We start from the raw sequence: 22884 nt of genomic DNA on the forward strand, positions 1-22884 counted from the left end.
AAAGAATGTGAAAGACGCTTGGGGGTGGGAATGTTAGAACAGTTCTTCTGAAGTCCAATTACAGGCTTAGTAAAAACAAATCAACTGGGGCAGTACAAGATGCCACTCTTAATAGAAGATTGTACCATCCGAGTATAGGGTAGAGTAGACAGCAGCCAGGCTTAAGGGGGGGGAGGGGGGGAGGAGGGGGGGGGAAAGAGAGGGCTGTGGAATCAGTACACAATACATGTAATACACACGCGGTCCAAAGAAACGCTGACACTATGCATTGTAAACATAAATGGTTTATTTGAATACAATTAGGCCTAGATAAATCTTGGTGAAATAAGTACCATCACATTATATATAAACAAATTTGTAAAAACACAACACTATGCTTGAAGGTGCACAGACCAAAGCATATAACCGAATTTGAAACACCAGTAGTTCTAGGGAAGTCAAAACCAATAGTTACTTTTGGATTACTCACATTAGCAAAGGGTAGTAGACCCTAACGGTTGTACTGTGACGCTCAGCAAGAAATCACATGGCAAGTCAACTGGACAATATACTTTCCAGAATAGTGGAACACTTATTCTAGGAACAGTAAAGCACCTATAACTCTGATTTAGGATAACAGTTATTCTAGGGATGTTGGACCTTGGGGTGTAATATTCAATTACAGTTGCTTTTCAGTTCACAGACTAAGGGAAGCTATAACAAACTTATTTTAGTATAAAACAGCTACACGCAAGGTAAGTAAAACCTATATACACTTTTTAAAAGGAGCCATCAGCAACTTGAAAGCAGGTATAAACCGAAGACTGTTTTTGTGTCTGTTTAAAAAAAACAGACCAGGGAAAGCAAAACCCAGTGTTACACATTAATACCTCAAACTTATTCTAGGTAGCTAAAACCTAAGGCAGACCTATTCTGTACAGGGTAACAAACAGCAAGTCAGGGGAAGCAAGACCCAGTTGGGAAACGTATACACCCATTCGCTGAATGAAATAGTGAAGCCAACAAGCATTACTTTTGGGAAAAGGCACAACCAATTTGCAGAAGAGTAAAATAACCTTACATCTACTTTCTGTTAGAATGGCAAACAGTTTCTAAGGCAAGTGAGACTGTACATATACTTTTCAGAATGGCAGAACATTTCTAAGGTAAGTAATAACTTTTTAACTGTTCACTCTCAGAGTTACAGTTACCAGCCAACTTCTTTTGCAAGTAAGTAACTTTTAAACATTCTCTTTTCTAGGCAAAAGGCCCAATCCTTAGAAGTTTTTCCCTTATTTTTGGAGCATGAGTGTTTTCAGTGGCAGAAGGGGGATCACTAGGGTCTAATGTCCACCAGGCAGGTCAGGATAGGGTCTTAAGTAGCAAATGTCATAATTCCTAAGGAAGACTGTTAGAACAAGTAAGTACTCTACTTTTAGAGAGTTAGCTGAGGGTCCAGGTGCTTCAGAGAAGACACCCTAGGAGTAATCTAGCAGCGGCCTGGGTGCACAGAAAACACCCCAAAAATATTCAGTAATCACAAGAAACGTAATGTAAGTAAATACCCAAGCCAGCACAGTACCTTAGCACAGAGGATTTTGCAGCAAGAGGACTTCAGGATCTGAAGCCAAAAGCCCAGTCATTGAATTACTTCATCAAGAAGACAGAAGACAGGACACTGGAAGGACTTTTGCAGCAAAGGTCACGGGAAAGTCTCTAGGCAAGGTTTTCCTCATGGCTGATGCATGCGGCTCTGGATTTTGCACCTTTTTCAGGAGCACAGAAGACAGAATGTCACTGGTCGGATTCTCATCGTTTGCAAGGTCCAGCACTCTTGTGAGGGGACTTTTCAAACTAGAATCGTGCCTCTGGAGATCCAGCAGGATGCCCACAAAGTTTTTCAGTGAGATTTCAAAGACTGAACCATGCAATGGCTCGCAGTCCCAGGGTATTGTAATACTGCAGACCTGCAAGGTCGCAGCACGACGTGGGTTGGCTCAAAGTGCAGGTCTTCTTGAATCTAGTGGGTCTCACCAGGCTCTGGGTGGGGGTTGTCATTTTTGGAGTCCCAGTTTGATTTGAAAGAAGGATTAACAGCAGGCTCCGGTTACACAGTAGGCTCTCCAGTCACTGGAAATCATCTCAGCCACAAATTCTTCATTGTCCTCTCTGGTTTTAGTTCCAGCGGTTGACTACCTCTTCAGCTTCCAGGATCAGATTTATACAGGAACCCAGGCAATCAAACAGCCATGCAACATTCAAACTTGGGGGGGTTGGCAGTCTTTTCAGGACACCGAGCCTTCCAGTTCAAACTGGATTCTCGCAGTCGTGCTGGAAGACAAAGGGCTGCAGAGTTTTGGACTCCCCCCTCACTTCCTGCCTTCACAGACACTGTGGAGCCTGGGCAGGGAATTCACAGGATTCTCGTTTTAGATAAAAAAACATCACACAAAGGAATTTCCCACCCTGAGGTCAAGGGAAGGAACAAGGACAAGAAACATGGTGAAAAAAAAGAAGACGGGCCATTTTGGTAAAATGAGCTCCCATGGGTGCCTTTACTGGAGCTGTGCAAACAGCCGCGGTAAAGGTGCACCGAATTAATAAAAAAGGTTCACTGCCACCAGCCATTAAAGGTAAGTTTGTCCTTGTAACATAAATGTTACATTTAAATTGAGAATGGGGATACTCAATATCTCTCCAGCACTCAATATAAAAGGTGGGGGGTGCTGGTCTCACTTAAAAGGTAAAAGGGTTCCAAAGATCCTTTCTACCCCTTGGAACTGTAGTTCTCACAAGGTTAGCCAGAGAAAGTTAAAAGGGGAGCCCCTAGGGCAACCCAGAAACAATAGGCACTTATTGCCAAAAAAGTTGTCAAAGAGGATCACTTTTAAAATACACTATGGAGAGTCTTAGAAAATGACATCCATACAAAGAGTCAAAGATTCTGTGAGTGTGGAAAAAGGTTCCCACGCACAGCGGTACAAGGAAAAAGAATCCACCAGTAAATGCAAAAGGTTTGGGGTTGACACAGGTCATTATCATTACTATGAAAATCTTACCTTACAGGGACCCCTGCATTGCTGTGATTAAGAGGTCCGAGCCCAGCTGAGGAAGATGTACGTTGAATCAGATACTTTTTGGTTGAAAGGACTGAGCCAGACGTACGTGAACGTTTGTTGAACTGTGAATTGGAAAGCTGGAATAAGTGACTTTAACGTGGAAGGTCAATCGTGCCACAACCCATGTTTCGAACTGCCTTATTTTCGTTTATAACCTGAGCCAAAGTGTGTCATCCTGTTTATGGGGGCTGCCTTACTTCATGCTTTCCAACATGGGGAGGAGAGCTGACTCAGCCACCTTGATCCTTTACGTTAGAACACGGACTTTCCTTTGCATACACATTACCCTTTACACACTTTTTGTAGAAGATCGAGCATGCATTAGGCTTTGTTAGTATAGGTCATTTTGATTTGACAGACTACTAGGATTGTGTTTTCTTTATTACTTGATGGTAGAGACTACTCCCATCTTACCTATAAGGCAAGCTAGGAGTTTTCCCTAACCCCAAGAATCCAATAAAGGTTTTGAAACAAGTAATCTTTGTGTCAGTGTCATACTCGCGATACCATGCCTCCCTTACAAACCATACAAATAACAGAGTAAAGACAGACTACACTGCTCGCTAACTTGTCAACACACAACAATGTGGTAAACAAAAACGGCACAAATACAGACCCAACCAGGACACCAAACAGAACAAAACAACTAATAAACCATCCCAACCCGGTCTGTATCATGGACCATTCCCCAACCAGAACAAGGGAAAGGTTGGAATCCATCACACTACTCCTCCTACATCAAGACTGGATTAACTGAGGGGTAGCCACCAAATTTACCCCCCGGAATGAACTAGAACCAACCAACACCACCATAAACATCAGTCTACTCGACAAAGACTGACCAACAAAGAACCACCCCACCCAACCAGGGAAAACACACCTAGAACGGAAACCTAACCAACACACCGATCAGAACAAGCAATACTAACAACAACCCAAAAGGGACATCAAGCAAACTCCACTGCAGCCTCATCAACATTAGATACATGGCAAAACACTCAAATTAAATCCATTACCTCCTAAGCAAAAGAGGCACAGACGTGCTCTTCCTTACAGAAACCTGGCTATCAGACAACTATGGAGCCATCACAAATGAAACAATACCCGACAATTATATTAATACACGCCAAAAGAGGAAACCGAAGAGGAGGCAGAATCGCAATTAGACACCAACAACACGCTCGAGTATCTCGAATCACCACAACCAACGTGGAAGACTATAAATCCCTCCTCATCAAAATAGAACTCACCAACCAATCCAACTTAGTATTCCTCCCTATATAGAGACCACCTTCTTACAACTCCAATTTTGCAACAAAACTAGAGGACGAGGCCACCATGCTATCATCCCACCATGACAACCTAATCATGGTGAGAGATTTCAACGTATGGTGCGAAAAAGAAAACGAGTACACAGCAAACTCACTCGGCGCACTCCTGGAAACCTTGCAGTTCAAGTAAACAGTAAGTGGATCCACTCATGACGCCGGACACACCCTGGATGCAATTTTCTGCAGGGAAGAACTATGCGTATCCGTGCCACCAACACCAATGGTGTAGCGTGACAATACTTGATACCATTCTACATCACACCCCAAACCAGCCTAACGGTCTGCTCCAAACCAGCAAGAAAAGAAACTAGAAGAACCTGCACCTAGAGGCCCCAACGCACCTTCAGAGATCCCACTGATATAAACAGATGCAACAGAAGACACACTCAACAATTGGACCACCAAGGCCCTTGACCAATTAGCACCAGCTAAAACATTCAATGCAATACCAAAGAAAGTTGTAAGCAAAATGGTTCACAGAAGAACTGAAAGAAAACAAAAAAACTGCAAAATGGAGAGAATACACCAAACGAGACAACATTAAATACCAAAGACTACTGAAACTGTACAAAGCAACAGTCCTCAAAGCAAATAAAAACGACTATGCCACAAGAATGGAATGGGCAACCAATCCACAGAAAGAACTCTTCAAAATCAGATAAAAGAAACCTCTTCCTGCAAAAATTCCATCACCCCTACACAAACACTTTGTGACAATCACCAGCCTTCTGAGAGCAAAACTAGACAATACAGGAGACGATCAATCACGACGGGGCAAATACAACCGCAACCACTGGAGCACAGACACCAGATGAAACAGATTACAGAAAATCACAGAGGAAACTTTCACCACACTGATCAAGGACACCAACCTTGCAGGATCTCCAAGGGACCCCTCCCTCCTGGACGTCTTCAAAGGAAACCATAACCACAGAAACACTGTCACCTGCTACCGGAACCTAATGAAGCCATCACTCAAAAGAGGAATAGTACCATCCTCCTTCAAATCAGCATACATCAAACCATTGGTTAAAAAAAAAAAAAAAGTCAGAAAGCGCAGAAGACCCAAGCAACTACAGACCGATATCCAACCTGCCCTGCCCAGCGAAGATCCTGGAGAACCAAGTCTACAAAATCCAGCTTAAACACATCGAAACAAATGGAAAACTCAACCAATCACAAGTTAGCTTAAGAATGATGAAGAACAGAATCAGTACTTCTATCGATATGGGATGACGTGAAAATAAACGCAGATGACACCCAATCAGCCCTCCTATTGGACCCATCAGCGGCTTTTGACACAATCATCCACGCAAGCCGAAGAAGATTGATGGAATGTGGCATTCAGGAATCCGCACTAAAGAGGCTTACCTCATTCCTAACAAACCAAAATGAACCTACCTAACACCGTTCACCTCAAACACCATAAATATATCGTGTGGAGTCCCACAGGGTTCCAGCCTCTCCGCTCTACTTTTCAACATTTGCACGTGCCCACTGATCGATCCCACAGACAACGCCTACAACTACGCAGACAACAGAACACAGAAACAAAATAACCTCAACATCTGCCTCACAGACATATACAACTGGATGACAACAAATGACTTCAAACTGAGCCCAGCAAAAACAGAAATAATGCTATCACTTGCAGGATTTGACGGAGGGAACCGACAACTGGACTAGCCTATTGGCATGGGAACACAACCAGAGACTGCCAATGTAGTAAACAACCTAGGAACACTCATGGACAACGGATGATCACTGAAACCGTAAGTCAACGCAAATGTCACAAAATGCCTCTTCCTCCTACAACTACTCAGAGGATTACTCACTACCTCTGCTTCCCCCACAGAACCCTCACAATCATCCCTGATATTCACGAGAATTACCTACAGCCCCTACCTAGGAATGCCAGAAAGACTCACCAAGAAACCCCAAAGCGTGCAAAATGCAGCAGCCGGATCCTACTAAAGGTTAAACAGAAGAGACCACATCACTCCAGCACTGAAAAGCCTACACTGGTTACCAGTAAAAAAAATGCAGTGCATCAAATTCAAAGTACTCTGCATCACCCCACAAAGCCTTGCACAGACAAGGAGCGGAATTCCTCCAAGACAAGATTAGCCGGTATCGCCCAGGAAGTAAACTAACATCTAGCAACAACCTAAAAATGGAGGCAAAATACTATGAAAAAAGGAAATTCGGCAGAACATCATTCTCACGTCTAATTGCTAACACCTGAAACTCCATGCCCAAAGTAATTAGAACCACAGAAGACAACATCACCTTAATGAAACTGCTCAAAACTGTGCTATTCAGCAGACAATGACAACCTAGAAGGGACACCGGCAACATCAACAAAGCAGTCAAACAACTAGAGAGAAGACGAGAGGGGCCAAAAGAACCGCAAACAAGAACCTGGTTCAGTACTGTCAAGCGGCATCCAAAGAGTCGCCCCAGATTGAGACCTCAACGAACTGACAGACTTAACTTCCCTTCCTGCTCCCCTACATAACTGACGCCTCTACACCAGATCTTGGACTAGCCACACTCACATACAGAGAACCATTACTATGCCGACATCCAGAGTGAACCACCCACATAGCCCAATATCAACTCAAATGCAACAACACACCAACATGCCGCATTACCTTACAGCTACGACAACCTATATCTAAATCCCTTATGGACACTTTCCAACCAGTGCACACGACCAACCCATCATAACCACACAAGACTAACACAAAACACTACCACACACCTGAGACATGGAATCTTACCCTTACGGTTACAATGCGCGAGGCCGCTCACAAATGACCACATGCAAAACACTCACAGATGCCAGTTCCTCCTGGTTCTGAACCTAACCCCTCACCCTTTTCCTCACTAACCACCCTCAAACCCCCTTTTTTGCAGAGCCACGCAAGCGCCTGGAGACTGCCCCTGGGTGGAAGCGGTGAGCGGTACAAACAATTTAACGTAATGCCAGTAATGATACTATAAGAAAACATGCCCACCATGTCTCTGCCACAATTCCCGTTAGCTTTGCCTTTGAAAATGTCTTGTCCCAACAAAATGCCCAAACTGGCTGCACAATGTCTAGATGTGTAATATTGCTCATGTTTGCTTTACCCTTGATGCCCAGTGGAAAGAAGTCACACCACAGTAAGAAATGGTTTGACTGGCTGCCCTGAATGCCAGTCTAGACACAAACGCACAGATCATCCTGTATTTAGAATTTTTTTTTTTTTTTTTTTAAACAGCATTTTGTACTGGCATCTATGATAGATGCCCATTAAAAAGTGCATTGTGAGTGGGATTCCAAGATGGCCACCATGGGGAGAGCAGCGTGATCGTGGAGCTTTCACACCCCCGGGGCCAAAGACAAGGATAGATTAAAAGCCTTTCCCAAGTGGGCATTCATCAATGTAGTGGAATGACCCTGTATAGTCATTGAGGTCCGAATGGATCCGGCTGGAAGCATTCCATACAAAGAAGCAACGTTTCGAGCCGGATCCATTCGGACCTCACCACAGAGGAGCCTCTAAGCCATCAGCCAACACCCTATCCAGGGTCATTCCACCTTGCGCTCGAACCCGAGCCTGACTACAACTCGCTTGCCTTGAGAAAGACTTCGGTTGAAACGCGCGTCGGCTGTGTTTTTTGTTTCACCATCCGGGCACAGTGTGCCACAAGTGTTATGTTACACCTGAACCAATAAATACCAATGCACAACAATCACTCAGGACTGAAGTGTGAATACCTAATGATTGTACTGAAGTACCAACTCCCTGCCTGCGCCAGTAACTAACAAGGTTTTGTTACCCCAACAAGAATTTTCAAATCTCCGGGGAACCTTGGAGTTTGGCTCCTTGACAAAACCATTTGCTAGGCTGCAGGCCTAACACTGACCACCGACAATTTGTTGCGCAGGGGACCAGCTTGTCCTGACACAAAACTCCATACCCCCTGCAATCATTCATCAATGTAGGCTGCAGTGGTGGAGTGCAGCAGCCCGGAACGCCAGGGGATTTTGGTAGAGGCAGTTGTGCGGACTCTGTCTCTGCAGTGTGTGAGGTGTGGAGGCACTGCGCCCGCGGTTAGTGCAGGCTGAGCTGAGAGACATGCTTGCAGATCACGAGCAAGAAAAACCACTCAAGCAGACCAGGGGTGGCCGAGGACCCAGTGCTGCTGCGAGACGGAAAGCAGCCGCTGTCGGACGGCAGAGGAGCCCATCAGGAAGGAGCTGCCTGCGATATTGAAGGCCCACCGGGGCTGGATTCGTGGAGCTGGGGCTCCCCTGCTGGTGACCAGAAGCGGGAAGATGGAGGTGGGACTGCACCGCCCCCGCGCCAGAGAAGTATCTCATCCGAGAGATCAGGAGGATCCAGAGGGGCCATTCCCGTAGCCCACTGCTGAGAGCTGCACAGTGGAGAAGGGCACCAGCGCGGCCAAAAGGCCTGGGAGGGAACACAGCAAAGGTCAAGAGGCAGAAAGGTGGCGACCTTGAGGGGCTCAACTCCCACCCCAGCCCCCTTGGGGAGAACCATCACAGGTCAGTGTGTGCCCTGGCCCAAGGAAAGGGTGCAAGCAGGCTGAGGCTGGCCAGTGCAGGCAGTGATCACTAGCTTTGAGCAGAGTGATGGTGAGGAGTGGGGGAGCGTGGTGCGAGGGTCGCTGCCCAAGCTTCGAAGCCAGCTCTTTGCAGAGAAGACCAGGGGAGGCACTGTGGTGTTATAGCCAGGGCGGCTGGCAGCCCATTTGAGGTAAATTTGGGATTTAGGAGCTGCATATAGTGCCTCAGCCAGCGCAGAGAAAGGGAGACGGGAGCAAGAGGCGCACCACGTATAAGGAGACAGTGGTGGGGCCCTGCCCTCCCCGGGCCAATCCTGAGGCCGATGTCCAAAAACATGGTAAAAAGACATGCATGCTGCACCCAAGTCGGTGAAGTAACCACAGGAGGGCAATCTGCAGAGATAGCGAGGTACCGGCTGGAGGAGATCAGGGGCGTTGTCACCCAGGAGGTCCTTTGCCACCGCTTTTAGGATTTTGGGGACAAGGTAGCAAACACCATTCACTCGTAGTTGAGCATTATGCGAGAGGACCTGTCCCAATCATTGCAAGAAGTGAAGGGGGACATAACGAAACTTGGAGCGGACTGATGCAAGAGGTCTCAGAGGACATGAGGAAGATCGGCGAACTGGTAGAGCAATTAGCAAGGGTCACTCAGAACCTTGAGACCCAGAGCGAAGACCTTGAAAACCGCTCGAGAAGGGCCTCGCTGAGGCGGTGGCAGATCTACGCATGAGGGCACATCAGGTGTTCGCTGACCTGCTGAAGGTGGAAGACTGGTCAGGATAGAGGTGGCCCGCATACAAAGAGTGGGGCCAAAGAGGGGAGAGCCAGGGGCGAGATGTAGAGATATACTGGTGGCCTTACACAAGTACGGGCAGAAGGATAAGGTGCTGGCGGCTGCCAGGAGGGCCAGAGCAATCAGCTACAATGGCTCAGGACTTCAGCTATTCTATGAGCTTGCCCAGACCTCCATGGTGAAGCATGGGATGATGGGCCTGCTGATGTGTGCCCTAATGCGAGCGGACATATGCTATAAATGGACCTTTCCCTTTGGACTACTGTTTGAATGGGAAAGGAAACAGCATCAGGTCACCACCTGCGAGGAAGGTACGAGGGTACTGAAGATGGAGGGTGAAGGGTCACCAAGGCAAGAACACAGACTGGTGAGGGAACCGGTCAAGAGGTAAATGTGGGAGTGGACAAAGTTTTTGACAAGGGGATAAAATAAACGGGGCCTGGGGGAAGGTGCCCACATGCCCATCGACAGAGGAGCGCCATGCTGAGGGAAAAGGGGAGTTACAGACTGGAATGTTGTAGCCCGCCTGGGGGGGAGGGAGCTAGGGGAAAGGTACCGTGGGGGAGGTGGGTGGTACAGGATGTCTTGGTTCATCTACATGGGTATAGGGGGACCCGCACAGGTTTACTCTGGGTTGTTACAATACCTCAATTCCAGAGATGATGGGTCGAGGGGAGCTAGAGGCTGTTAGAGCCCACCCAGAGGGTGGTGGGAGGGTGAAGGGAGAGGGGGATACCAACAGCAGCCACTCATTAGTGCGAACCACACTGAGATGACCATGGGAAAGAGGAAGTGCTTCAGGTGACCTCCCTAAACATTGGGGGGATAGAGGGGGGTTAGTTCCCTGGTTAAGAGAAGGAAGGTGGAACAGTTCTTGCAGCGGGGGAAGTCGGGACTTGTAGCCCTCCAAGAGACGCACGTTCAGAGGTGAGACGGGCATAAACTGAAAATCAAGGGTAGCGCCATCTGTTCCAACGCCCAAGGGAAGATGGGGGGGCTATTGGGGACTTACCAGGCTTCCAGGTCATAGCTGCAGAGGTAGGGCATAGAGGGTAGGTATCTGGCAGTCTCTTTCGAATGGGAGAAGGGGACATATACTGTGACAGCAATCTACGCCCCCCCAATACAGGGTAAAATGGGTTATTGCGGACGACACTGACCAAATTGGAGACTTTTGCCAAAGAGCAGATAATATTGGTAGGCAACATTAATCTGGTATGGGACCTAAGAAGACAGCAGCGCAAGGGTGTTCCACAACCATGTGGCGCCATCTGCTGCTTGAAACAAACACGGCCTAATTGGCGTTGGTAGATGGCTGAAGGGGACTGAGAGGGGTTGGGCTACACATTTTATTTCCACATTCATAGATCCTTCTCAAGGATAGAATACGCCTGTATTTCGAGGTCACCATTGGGTAGGGTCATGGGATAGAGCTAGGAGTGATTGCCCTGTCAGACCATGTGCCCATAATGATTACCTTCAATATGGGGAAGAAAGAATCAGGCCTATGGTGGTGGAGGTCCCTAGTCACATACGTAAGGATGGAGTCCTATGTGAGGACAAAGAATACAATCTTGTATTACTTTGCACAACGCTACAGAGGGTGTACGCGACCGGGCGGTATGGTATGCGTTTAAGGCTACATTCAGGGGGAGCTCATTACGATGAAGTGCCAGAGGGACAAACAACTAGGTCTCTTACAGGAGGAATTGTAAAGCAAACTTATACAAATGGCATATAATGCATGGAGTACGCTGCAAAGGGAATATCGGCTTATTAGGGCAATTAGATATTCTGCAGATTAGAGCTGTAGAGCGTTCATTGCTCTACTGCCAAGAGAGATATTATGTCAAAGCCAATAAGGTGGATTGCCTGTTAACAAGGTTGATTAGGAGAAAAGAAGCATTGAGGACAATCCTTAAAATAAAAGGTGGGGGAAAGAAAGCACTGCTCTACCTGACAGTTTCGGTCTCCACTGAATATTATTCATCCCTGTACACATCAGATTCCCCAGAGGAGGGAGCCCAAAGGGAATACCTTTCCCGGTGCTCTCTGCCTAAGATCACTCCTCAAGAACAGGAAGAACTTGAGGAAGACATTTCTCCCAAAGTAGTAAGGGTGGCTATAGCTGCCTTACTATCAGGAAATGCCCAGAACGGCTTTCCAGCGTGTTTGTACAAAATCTTTAGAGAGGCACTGATACTGCGCTTAGTCCAGCTCTTCAACTCTTTTGGGTGAGTGCGGAGGGACCGAGACGCATCACCCTGACAATGGAAGTAGCCATGGTTGTGGTGCTCCCAAAGCCGGGTAAGGATGTCATTCTATGCAGTTTGTACCAGCAAATTGCCCTTATTAATTTAGACACACAGACCTACACTAAGGCTCTGGCGTCACATCTGGATAAGCTCCTCCCCAAACGGATTGATCCTGACCAGTCGGGATTTATCAGGCATAGGCAGACTTTGGATAACAATCGGCGGGTCTGTCATCCGATTGTAAAAGTAAATAAATCTAGAACCCCTGCACTTATACTAGCGTTGGATGCCAAGAAGTCATTTGACTGGTAAATGGCCATTCCTCTTACATACCATGGAGGTTATGGGATTCGGTTCGAAATTCCTTTCAATGATGAGAGCCAACTACTGAACTCCCTCCTTGCGCCTGGCAATCAACAGGCAACTTTCCCAGAGGATCACGGTCTCACGAGGCACTAAGTAGGGTTGCCCGTTCTCCCGGCTCTTATACGCCATCCAGCTGAAGCCGCTCTTTGGCAGCATTAGGGCCTCCCGGCTATTAGGGGGATTCCCGTTGGGGGTGAGGAGCATAAAGTAGCAGAGTTAACTGACGGCATGCTCCTCTCTTGATCACAGAACCAGAAACCTCATTTCCAGGGATCTTGCAGGAACTTCTCTTTGGGGAGGTGGCGGGTTAAAAACAAATGCCCACCAGTCAGAGTGAGAAAAGGTTCAGGAATTGTGAGGTATAGGACCCTATAGATGGGTGGAAACTGGTATTAGGTATTTGGGTTCTCTGGGTACTCTTTGCCGTGCTAACTACCCACATTTCGTGGAAAAGCTGTACTGGCTGCATGCTGAAGGGGTGCCCTTATCAATATCCTGGAGGATAAATGCCTGTAAAATTGTGATTTTGCCCAAAATAGTGTACTATTTCTCTACTCTGCCAGTGGGGGTTCCCCAAGGTTTGTTCAGGACCCTTCAAAAACATGTGGGCTCATTTATTTGGAACCGCAAGACATAGGGTCGCTATGCAGACCCTAATGTCTCCCAGAGGCAAGGGAGGGCTGTGAGGGCCAAACTTCCGCCTCCATTTCCTTGCAGCTTAAATCAGAGTTATCCGGGATTGTTTCCCGGATGGCAGGTCGAGGGCAGGTCTGGTGTCGAATTGACAAAGCGGTGGTGGGCTCGTGGCTGGCTGATGTGTTGTGGCCACCCAAGGGGGATAAACCTGCAAACATGTACTGTAGAAGGATAGGGGCCCTAGTAGGGGGACTCATGGGACGAGCTTGTGCGGAAGGTGACCTTGACCACCTTGCCCTCCCCGCTGACGTCACGGTTTAGGAATCCCCAGTTCACACCGGGTATGGAAAATGGTGTTTTCACTGGGTGGGAGGCGGTAGGGGACCGCAAACTATGTGGCATGTTCTCGGGTCAGGACATTAAATCCTTTGCACAGTGCAAGCAGGACTTCGGGCTAGCTTGGAGAGGCATTGCTACTGTCAACTGAGGCACTGGCTCATGAACGCAAATGTAATTGTAAATTTGTAAAGCGCTTATACACAAGTGAAGTGCTTCAAAGCGCTTCAATGGTCAGCGGCCACCAGGGATCTCACGCCCTTTAAAACGTTTGTAACGATTGACACAGAGACAAGCATTTGGTGGGAGCATTGTATGGGATTATAGCAGAAGGGGCAACGAGCCAGGCATGGCGCTATACGGAGCAGTGGAAAACTGCAGTGGGGCAGCCGCTGAAAGGGGGAACTTTGGACTCAGTTATGGGAAGATATTCGCCAAGCTCACGCAGGCCATCCAGATTCAGGAGATGTGGGTTAAGATAATGGTCCAATGGCATCTCACCCCAGAAAAACTACATAAATTCTACCCAACTGCATCAGCGCTCTGCTGGAGGGGATGTGGGGATCTGGGATTGTGGAAGCATATCTGGTGGGAATGCCCATTCATACAGCCTTATTGGGACATGATCCGTGCATAGTATTTGTGGGAGTCAGATGCTGGACAACATAGGGATGGCCATCCTTGGAATGGACGGGGTTCTGGAAAATCTACCCTCAAAAGCTCAAAGAAAGATACAAGTCATCCTGATGGTGGCGCCGACGCTTGTGCTGGCAAACAAATGGAAACAAAAAGCTATCCCCACAGAACACGAATGGGTTAGTAAAATCTGGAACTTTGTGGCACTGGAGTGGGTGACCTATTCAATTCAAGGGTATCACCAAAAGTTTCTCTCAGACTGGGACATTGTCCTGCATCACCTGCAGCAGGACTTGCGGGCTGCATGGTGCCCGATGAAAATGTGATTGCTGGGGCTGGTGTTAGTACTCGCTCCACTTGGGGAGGGTGCCTTCACGGGAAGCTGGGAGGAGATATGGCTGGTGTTTCATGGGGAGGCAAAGACTAAGGGGGGGGGATCTCAAACGGTGCAAGTGCCCATACAACGGCTGGCGAGAGAGCTGGCCACTCACAGAAAGTTTGGACCGGTAGCATCTACAGAGTTTATGGACTCTGGGGCATGGGGGGCAGGGTGTGTTATTGGTTACATGTGTTAGGATCGAGGGGGGAGGGGAAAAGGTGGGGTATGAGAATCGATGGGGTGTTCTTAATGTTGAAAATGCCAATAAAAAATGTTTAAGTGCATTTTTACTGTGCTGCCCTCACCAGCCAAAATCAGCTCCCTGGCCCAACACAAACATTCACTCGCTTATTTACACCCAGCAATCACTCACTCATTGCATGAGAGGATCAGAAGTGACCTTCCCATACATTTTATATATCCCTGCACCTGTTCCAAATAGGCACAGGGGCATTTTTCCCCCCTGCGCTTTTGAAAAGTGCACTTCTTTTGAAAATCAGGATTGACTTGAAAATGCCCAGAACCCCCTTTCCACCCTCTACCTTGCGCAGTTGTTCATTTGGTGGGAACAGAGCACCTGATTGTGCACAACTAAATGTCCTTTGTGCATGGTTCACCAACTTTATGATGCAAGTGAAGCAAATGAGCATCCCATCAGTTGCACCAAACACGTTTTGAAAATCGTGGCACGGTGGTGCATCCCTAAGGATCACTTCTTGATGCTGTACGTTCTGTGCATGCCATCATTCAGGTATTCTGTCATATGTAACGGAATAGCAGGTACTGTATCAAAAGTCATTAGTTCCAGGGCAGGTACTTGATCGGTCTCTTATATCCGGTACTGTGTCTGTAATTATTTGCCCCAGGGCGGGTATTGTCAGATGTAGCCGATGAGCAGGTAGGTACTGTATCGGAAGTCATTAGCTCCAGAGCAGGTATTGTGTCTGCACTCATTCGCTCCAGCCAGAGGATGTGATGGGCATTTACCATTAGCACTAGACAAGGTGGTGCCTGCTGATATTCATATGGGTGTTTCTGTGCCTGCAGCCATTAAACCTCGAACAGACACTGTGCCTGCAGCTATTATCCAGAGAAGGGTCATTAGACCCAGAGAAATTCCCGGGTCTGCAGCCATTAGCCCTTGGGAAACATTACTTTCAGAGTAGGCAGTGGAACTGGAGACAGAGCCGGCCCTAAGATTTGCAGGGCCAAGTGTGGCAAATTAAGTGCAGGGCCTCTTAATTTGCTTTTGATATCACAGGAAGTGACATAACAAGATAAGAACCACTATGTTTGTAGGCAGCAGAGAAAACATGGTATAAAAATATATCTATAAATAATCAGAGAGTAAAATTTCCAATAACTACACTAGCAAAGTATAAAAAAAAGGTGGCCACCTTTTAAGCCTAACAATTTATAATGAAATAGTCCAAAGAAAACAAAATCCAAACAGGAGACGTGGGCTTGAATGGCGCTTTAATGGCACTTTATTTGTCCTTGTGGGTAAGCGTCTGCATTGGAAACATGGCAAGCTGGTGTGAAATCCTAGTAGCTGAACCCCTGAGCTGGCAAACTTTTCTTTTCTAAAGCTGGCTTCAAAAACACAGAACCTGGGTTGCGTCTAACCGTTGAAAAAAGAGGGAGGACGCTGTCCACCCACATGTATGGACTTGTGCCCTGAAAATCAGAACAGGGCCAGAACTAGAGAAAATATCCCCTTCAGTCTCCAGGATGAGAACCTCTCTTGTCACGTCCTTGGTAAATAGTCATGACTCACTTGCATGCTTAACATCTAATGTGAGGAAAATGTGACATTCTACTAAACGCTTTTTGGCTTGGTAAATATAAACATGTGGAGATAAGGCAAATAGCCAAAACGGTTTTGTGCAGTATGTTTAATTGTGCTGTAGGAAGGCACACACTTTAGGCAGCTAACTACTGATTTGAATGTGTTTTCAAAAAAAAAAATCCCCAACAACGTCTCAATAGCAAATTGCACACACTTTGGTTTGAGAAAGTGATCAGCAGTGCTTATGGGTCCTCTGGGAGGGGGAAGAGAGTGTTTTTCTCTCCAGAGGCGCGCAGCAGGAGGTTGACAGGTGACACGTTGCCTCACCAAAAGAAACAAAAGGGAGCCAAACCTCGAGAGAACAGCCGCTTTTGAAAAATATATTCCTACAAACTTCCCCGTCATCACGCATGCTGCAGCGTGTGCACCCTGGGAGCCCAGAGCGGACTGCGGCAACTTCAGGTACTCCGAGTGCACGGCGCACGCTGCAGCCTGCGAGAGGAGGGAGTCACCGGCACCTTGGGCGCGGGGCCTTGTGCAGCCGCACACGCCGAGCGCCGCCCTGCTGGAGACATCACACGCCTGCAATTACTAGCCGGCGCAGGTGCGCGTGTATAGTCACTTACACCGAGCATTCCAAAGCCGGAACTGTACCGGAGCAGCTGCTGTGGCTACAATACCAACACTGCCCTGTACAATTTCGAAACCAGGTGTTTAAAAAGTCACGTACTTACAATTTATTATTTCAACATGTGATAAGTACGATACAACAATTACAGCTTCAACCTCTTACTTAAACATGCATATACCAAAGGGGTGAGAACGATCGAAGGTAATGCATGCTAAAAGAAAAGCATAGACCATTCACTACAAGCGCTGGATCGCATGCACTCACCTGAGGCTGCCTGGCAACTGAACAGGAGAGTTTCGTAAAGGGAGGTCTTATGCTGCTTTCATTATCAATTGAAACACACATTTAAAGTCCCTAGGAGACACGATAGTATCGTGTGTTTGTTTAAAAGTTTGCCGACACTTTCTAAAATGCCTTTAAAGTGTCGTGAGGTATTTCACCTATTTCTGAAATGCCTTTAAGTCCTCGTGACGTTCCAACGTGGGAAGAGAATCCTGGAGGAAGGCGGACTCCATGCCGTGCACTGGCAGGTATCATTTTTTTGTGTGTGTATTTATAAGGCCCGTATAGTGTTACAATGCGCCAGGTATATTTCGGTGGGTCCTATTTTGATTTTAGTTGCAGTAACAGCGGATCTGTATGTGTCTTCTTGGCTGGTATTATCCCCCCCACCCTTTCAAACGGCAGTGATTTATGGCCGTGCCGCGTATGGTGGACACTTCGAGGCAGAAGATTTTTGTTTGCTGCCTTAAGCCTACTTGCATGTTATCACCTTCCAAATAGCAGCGGCTTTTTGCTGTATTCACGGGGTTGAAATACAGGCATTCTACAAAACTGTACAGTGTATATGGCATTTTTCTTCACCCGCATCTGCGCAACACGGCTGTCTGTTTGAACAGCAATGAACTCGCCCAGTTGGAAAGGCAGCCCCATGTTGAGCCCGTTTTTACCCAAGCCGCGTGCTTGCTTCTTTTTCTGCACAAGCTCACGCGGTTTAGATGTCGCCGGGCTGCCTAGCCCTACTGCGCCGCGGGTGCTCTATATGCCGCCATGGGCGCGGGCCAGTGCGGCGCCAGCCCCGGGCTCTGGATGAAGAGCGGCAGGGGCCGGAGGGAGCGCTACAGCATGACGCTTCCTTGCCATGATTTCTGTAACTTAACTGCCTTCACGAAGTGAGGGGTCATGATTTGAACATTGCAGGGAGATGTGTATTGAACTTACCGGCCAGGGTCCTCTATACACAAGATGTCTTTCTTGATTAGCCCCCCTCCCTCCCCCACCATACACACAACTTCGGTTGTCTGTATAGGACAGTTATTTCATTTCGCTGTGTTGTGTCACTGACTGGTGGTGTTGCCAGGAATCAAATTTAGGAGAGGCGCGGGCCAAAGACAAAAGTAAGGGGGGGTGTCTCTGAAAGGCAATGTGTGACATCACAAGCACTCTTTTGAGCACACCGACTACCCACACCCCTATGCAGTTTCGTGCATTACATTCTGATGGGAGGGGCTGCGAGCTGCTCTGTACACTATGGAGGTTGCTGTGCAGAAGCCGGGCAGGAACACCTGAGAAGTGGCTCGTGCTCATGTTCATACGGATGCCAGAATGCATACCAAGATCACTGCTAGCTTTCAGACAAAAGGCGAATATTTGGCGCATGTGATAGGCGGACATTTGCCTTATTGTCACAAATAACTCCACAAACAGAGAACACTGTCACTGCTGCCTTGTGTGGGGGGCACTAGATTTCAGAGGGGGGGCCGGGCCCCCCTGGCCCTCGCCTAGCGATGCCACTGTCACGTGCGTGTTCATGTATACTATGCTACTATATAGTTAAAATGCAGACATCTACGTAGTCTTGCCAGCAAGATGGCAACAATTGTGTGTTTCGCCTTAAAACTAGCCATACTGTATGCCAAGGTCTTCAATCTGGGTGGCACGGCCACATGCCTGGGGGGTTGTGTGATCCAGGATGGTGAGAAACCACTTTTCTTGTTGCCTCACTTAGCTGTGCATGGTGAGCCACAGCCCCCTATCACCCCCAATGCACATGCTCCCCATGCTCAGGCAATGCGACGTGATGGGGCATGGCCACAAAACGAGAAATCAACGCAGCCTGGATGTGCGTTTTCCCCACATTAAGATCACACGTCCAGGCTGCGTTGTTGCTTCCTGCTGGTGCTGCCAGCGTCTTCTTGCCCAGTAAGAGATGCCGCTTTTCAGCTCACCCTCCACACCACGTTTGGAGAGGGTGTCGAGAATTGAGTGTTTCAGGCCTTTCCCGGTCCCTCTGCTCCCCTCTCCGCCTGTGCACCCCAAAAGGCAGATGCATGGGGAGTGCAGGGGTGCCAGATCACTATAACGCTGGTCGCCCTGTGCCTCCACCTTGGGGGCGAGGAGGCGAGCAGGGATGGAAGCATGCTTTGCCAGTGTTGTAGGATCTCCGTCTCTCCCACAGTAGATTGCTGGGCTTCAGCAATCTCTCATGGGGGAGCCGGATATCGTACAAAACCAGTCCCCCTTCTTTGGCTGCCCCCCTGCCTCATCACCCCGCTGGTCTATGTCTGGCTGGATCTCGGGAACCGGCCTGTCTCAGCCCTGACCAGGCTTTACCAATTACCAAGCCCCCAGCTTTGCTGAGGGAAGCTGGGGGCTCGGTGACCTAATCTTCTCTGTGCTCCTTTCCCCAGCTGTCAGTCGCGCATGCTGGACACATTATTGTTGTTCAAATGTGCATTTTACATGCTCATAGGAAAAAAGGCATTTCCAAACTACTCAAAAACGGTGCTGAAACTTGAGTTTGCTAGTTTTCTTTAAAAGGGTTTATTACTTTTTTTTAAAAACATTTTTTAATTTTTTGTCGGAGCACTACACCAGTACTCTGCATGTGTGTGCCCATTGCCTTGTGTTTTATCACATGTTACATGTGTAAAGCTGTTATGTTAGTCAAACTGGTTAATAACAAATTAATGCTTCCGTTGTGCTGACACTAGTTGGGAAATTAAACTGGGTTCATGGGTACCACATTTAGATTTTCACTACAGAGGCAGAAATACCCCAACTCATCCCCTGGCCAAACACATTGTATAGCACTTCCTTTTTTATGAGAAATTGAAAAAAGTCATTCGATTTAATACGTTTTGCATATATAACATCTCAGCAACGGTCTGTCAACCTGCTGAGCTACTCGGTAGCTACTATAGAGCGAGTCTATGCACCCGCTGATGTAATAATACAAATCACTGCATTACCAACAGTACTTTGGGTGCACCACTGCCATAGAAGTGATTTAAAGTGGAATTCACGTATATCTTCCTACTGTGGGTGCCAGGCCTTAGCCTGCATGGGGCACCATATTTTGCTGAGAAGCCAGAGGCCCTCGTGTCTGGCACGGCAGCCACGGCAGAGTCTGCAACCGAACTGCAGTAAAAAGCTAAATGGCTATTACTCGATGTGTCCGAAATTAAGCTTGGTGGGTTAAGCAGTACTGTGTTTGATTCTATGTAAGATATGTAGATGAATGATTAGAATGCCAGCAGGCTGGACTTCTCAACTATTCTAGGCAGGGAATAGAAGGGGTAAAATATAACACGCTGATGCTTTCTCTCGCTCTGTTCTATCATTTTTTTGTCTCTGTGACTGAGTATGAGTCATGTTTTCAGGTATGTGCTCTGACGGCTCTGTTTCTCTCTGCGAGCTGGGATGGACTGGCCTACAGGGAACTTTGGAGATTTTTCATTGGGGCTCTGCACCCTAGGTCCCTTTGTGTCCAGGGGAGGCTGTGTGCTGATTGGCAGAGTGTAGTGTGCAAATATAGGTAAGGTCAATCTGGTAAGACTATAATCTTTTATTAATGTACTTTTTTAATTGCAGGAACACAAATTGGCTCTATCATACCATCTAGGACAGCAGTGGCACCATGAAAAATCCTGACATCTTTAGTAGGACTGGCCAAAGGTAAAGATGCCTTTTTTTAAAACTGGATTCTGCTGTGGTAAAGGTGGGGTAATTTTTAAGGTATAGTTGGGAGTCCCAATCAGTGATTTCAAACCTATTTTTGAGGCGGTTTCTTTCTCATGTCCAGTTTGGGGGGTACTGAAAGTTCACATCTTGTGTGGAGTTGCATTTACAAAGCACTGTGTACTCCCGCCTGGTTTCCCAGCTTTGGGTCCTGCTTACTAGCTGATGCCTAACACCCAAGAGCTGGGTTAAGCTCCTGCTCATCTAATCTTAATTTTGAAGTCTCGGGTAGACACATGTATCCTTCACTAACTGTTCATTTTTATTGCAGCAGCATCGCTCAAAGCGTTGGAGTATCAACCCAACCACCAGTGTCCCAGCAAGAAAAATCCAGTGAAGCACTTGACCCCGTCACTGAGGATTTCTTTTCCCTATGTGCCATTGGTTGAGTAGAAGTGCTGAAGGTTTATATCGGCCCTGTGCAATGTACATACAGTTGTGTTTTTCACTGCCAATCTGTGACCCAGTCCACGAGACCACAGTTAAAAAATAAAAAAGAATTGGAGCTGGGACTTCACGATCTGAACAGGGAGTCTTCTCAGACTTGTAGCAATGTGGTGTTTTCTTAAATATTTTTTTTAATTTAGTTTTTGTTTTTTAATCCAAGTAGTATTTTGGACCCATTTTAGCAATTTTTTTTGTTTTGTTTTATTTTAATTTTATTATTATTTTTAACCCCAAGCTTTTCACATGGTTTTGTTTTTAAATCTTTGCATGTGGTGGTTGCCATTTTTGTTAGTCATTTTTGAAAACTTTAAATGTTTTTAAAAAAGAACGCCACCCACACTAAAGTGGGGGTCTGCAACAGGCTCCTTTTTGAGATGGATTGATGGTACTCATTGAAAAGATCTTTTTCACTGTGCCGATTGGGGGTGGGGGTGTCGATTTTAGAAAGAGCGATTTGTTACCGCACAGACAAACTGTCAGACTTGTCAAACCCTCAACCCCTGCCGCACACAAGTGCGCAGAAGGGCTGACATGCTCTGTGAGCCCCAGCGGAGTCTTTGCAGAGGTGAGTTTTGGACTGTATGTGTCTGTGGGTATGTGTGGGGAGGATCCTGTGTTGATGTTGGAAGGGGGTGGGAGAGTGAATGAGCGGGAGAGGAAGGGGGCAGCATGCAATATTTCCGCATTTTAAAGCCAACACAAAAACGGCCGAATGAAATCAGTCTTTTTTTGTGTTCGGGCTTTAAAATGTGGGATTATCGCATAGAACAGGATCGTTTCCTAGTGCCCAACGATGTTAGCAATCTCAAACGAATAGCAGGAGAGGTGGAACGGACAAACTAAATGCAAAAAAAACGGAAATATGATGTCTCTTATTTGGACTTTGTGTTCACATGGATCACAGTTGCTGGAGAAGTTAAGCCGCAGTGTGTGGTTTGTGGCGCTACTTTAGCAAATGACAGCCTGGAGCAAACAAAATAACATGCCGATTTCATCAAAAAAGACCAGGGATTTCTTTGTATTGTAGCTGCAAAGCATAAAAAAGCAAAGACACTGTTTAAAAGTGTTGCCTCAGTACCAGCAAATGCTTTGGAAGCTTCTTAACACGTTGCGTTACCACGTTGCGTACTATCTGGGCAAAAACAAAAAGCTTTTTACAGATGCTGAGGAAGTGATTCTACCAACAATTCTCGCAGTCAACCGGGTAATGCGTGGTGACGGTGCAGCAGAGAAATGCAAAAGTATCCTTATGCCTTACACCACAATTTTCAATGAATCACTGGCCTGTCCTCTCAGTACAGAATTTATGTTGTGCTTGAAATAGTTTGCCTTGCAGCTAGAGGAGGCCATTGACATTTCAGAGGCACATTTGATTGCTTACGTGAGGTACTGCCAGGGAAAATAAATATTGGAGGGTTTCTTATTTTGTAAACTAATTCAGGGCAGAGCAACTGCATCTGAAGTCTTTGACATTGTTAACTTCCTAAGTTCCCACTGCCTAAAGTGGGAGGCGTGTGTTGGTATTTGCACAGATGGTGCTCCTTCCGTGTGTGGTGCTACAGCTGGGTTAAAAGCAAACGTTTTGG

General features: G+C 47.0%; 1 protein-coding gene and 1 long non-coding RNA gene across 3 annotated transcripts in view; one reads left to right on the forward strand and one right to left on the reverse strand.

Annotated features, from left to right (window-relative positions):
- CERS2 (ceramide synthase 2) overlaps positions 1-17119 on the reverse strand; it is a 272224-nt gene extending 255105 nt beyond the window's left edge. Inside the window, exon 1 of one of the 2 annotated variants that reach the window (XM_069649755.1) lies at positions 17096-17119. The gene's annotated coding sequence lies outside the window, so the exon portion shown is untranslated. Of the gene's footprint in view, positions 1-3038; positions 3158-17095 lie in introns of those variants that run through there. The other variant, XM_069649754.1, reaches the window with a different exon arrangement.
- A 146-nt stretch (positions 17120-17265) lies between these two features.
- Positions 17266-21377, forward strand: LOC138579180 (uncharacterized). The gene is made up of 3 exons (XR_011304006.1): positions 17266-17361; positions 20705-20788; positions 21123-21377. It is a non-coding gene; the product is annotated as an uncharacterized lncRNA (long non-coding RNA).
- Positions 21378-22884: the final 1507 nt, after the last annotated feature.

The sequence above is a fragment of the Ambystoma mexicanum genome, chromosome 1p (assembly GCF_040938575.1).
Source record: "Ambystoma mexicanum isolate Mex_15411 chromosome 1p, UKY_AmexF1_1, whole genome shotgun sequence".
Lineage (NCBI taxonomy): Eukaryota > Metazoa > Chordata > Amphibia > Caudata > Ambystomatidae > Ambystoma > Ambystoma mexicanum.